Below are 2500 nucleotides of genomic sequence, written 5' to 3'. Positions count from 1 at the left end.
GAGAATGGAGGAGGACAAAATGAAATAGAGAGGGAGCCAGACACAGAAAGAAAGAGAGGGCGCGCACGCGTGCGTGCGTGCGTGCGTGCGTGCGTGCGTGCGTGTCTGTGTGTGAGTGCGTACATTATGAGCACTGCACGTGCACGTGTATCTGAACATAGGTGTGTGAATTGAGAGGAGCATGGTCTGGTAGTCGTGACTGCTGGAGCATAGCCTCCATCAAAGACACCCTTGGGCACATCACAAACACAATCAACGCACCAGATACACTAACAAAATAGGAGATGGGTGTAACATGAGATACAGTAGACCGTACAGGACACAAGCACTGAACCAGACACAATAACAACACAATCAAAGTACGGCAAAAAAAAATAAAAAATACACAACACAAGTATAAGAAACACAACACATACATGGGAGAGAGTCCCGTGACATAACACAAAAGGATATACGTATAGGATACATTTAAAAGGATATAAAGTATATAAAGGGAGACCATACCATACCATACCATACCATACCATACCAGTATAGAGTTTATACCAAGCAAATACAGGACCAATGTACTTGTAACAGATGCAAACACAAGTAGACTCTCTGTCTGGCTTTCCACTCCTCCCTGTAGCTGTTTTCATGTATTTATGACCAATCACCATTGCTTCTGACATCTGTGTCACCAGTTGTTATGGTTACCAGTCTGTCACACTGGTACTTGTTCCTGCAACAGTTATGATGGGAACCAATGTGCTCACCGGAGGTTACTCACAAGTTGTTACTTGAGTTGTTCATACCATTTACTGATTTTAACATGTGAGAACCAAATTAACCTCCTGGCATCTACTTTGTCACCATAGTTTGCTGGCTACGTAAACTCTGTGATTTTAGGTATGAACTTGTCAAATAGCTTAAGAGTAGGGGTGGCGACCGGCACAGACACAGTTCTCTGTCGGCCTGAAAAATGCTGTCTGTGGACACTCTGATTCCACAGAACCTGTCTGTGCAGCCATGGCTATCACCAGGGCTGCTGACAGCTTTGACTGGGCCAGGGACAAAGTCTTTTGAAAGGCCCCCCCACCCAATGAAGTAAGAACCCAATTCTGGGCCCCACTCTGTCCCTGGACATGGGACAACAATCCACTTTGTCACTCTCTGTTGGCTTCCCTGGTTATCGCTATGGTTTCTCCTCTCTTTGTGGCTCCACTCTCTCTCAGGCCAACCAGAACGGGTGCTGCTTCCCATTCCTGGACCAGTTACATTCAGATCCAAAGTGCTTACCTGCGAATCTGTGTTCATCCTTGGATGTGTACTCTACCACATGTGACCACGTGCTCCCGGATGAAACCTGCGCTAACGTCTACTTTGTTGTCACGCTTGCAGAGAAAAAAAGATTTTTCTGCTCGCATTGTGATCGAACTTTTTGCTTCCCATGCACTCAGATTTGAGCTGTGAACACGTCAGTCAGTTCGAAATTAGGTGTTTGCACCAGCACACTTTTCTGTTGGCCTTGAAAATGCTGTCTGTGTCACTCTGATTTTACAGAACTACTGACCACCTTTTTCACTTGGCACTCTGTTTCCAGTTACCATGCCTGTCTTCTTGCATTCTCTACAGCACAACTCCACTCCATTCTTAACTCTCATCAGAGCTAGTGTGGTCTGCTGTTGGTGTTGCTCTCCAGGGGCGTGTGTGTGTGTGTGTGTGTGTGTGTGTGTGTGTGTGTGTGTGTGTGTGTGTGTGTGTGTGTGTGTGTGGTGTGTGTGTGTGTGTGTGTGTGTGTGTGTGTGTGTGTGTGTGTGTGTGTGTGTGTGTGTGTGTGTGTGTGTGTGTGTGTGTGTGTGTGTGTGTTGTAATGGGCTAGCATGTGATTTAGCAGGGGAGACTGAATTATGCTGATGGAAGAGACAATCACAGTCCCCATCTCTACAGCTACCACACACACAGACGAGAGAGAGAGAGAGAGAGAGAGAGAGAGAGAGAGAGAGAGAGAGAGGGAGAGAGGGAGACGCCAAAAGGCATTAGAGAGGCATCTACATTTTGAAGAGATTAGAAAATGGAAATACACAGACATAGATGTTTTATGTCAGATCCTGTTAATCTGATGGAAAGTCTCACAGAAAACTACTCTGTACATACACTGACAGAAATAAACATGTGCATGCGCGTGCGCACGCACACACACACACCCATACACACACACACACACACACACAGGCACGCACGCACACACACACGTACACACGCACACGCACACGCACACGCACACCAGTGTTAATTTTGTCAGCTTTTTTTTATTTAGTCGTAGTCTTAGTCACAATGACGAAAATCAATTTTAGTCTTAGTCATATTTTAGTCATTGCCTTCCCAATTTAGTCTTAGTCTTTGTCTAAATGACGAAAATCAATTTTAGTCTTAGTCAATTTTTTGTCATTTTAGTCATTTTAGTCATTTTAGTCAACACTGTGCATAATAGAACTTCTCCACACACTGCTTCTCTTTG

Source organism: Engraulis encrasicolus, chromosome 4, assembly GCF_034702125.1.
Source record: "Engraulis encrasicolus isolate BLACKSEA-1 chromosome 4, IST_EnEncr_1.0, whole genome shotgun sequence".
Classification (NCBI taxonomy): domain Eukaryota; kingdom Metazoa; phylum Chordata; class Actinopteri; order Clupeiformes; family Engraulidae; genus Engraulis; species Engraulis encrasicolus.
This window is presented reverse-complemented; position numbering follows the sequence as displayed.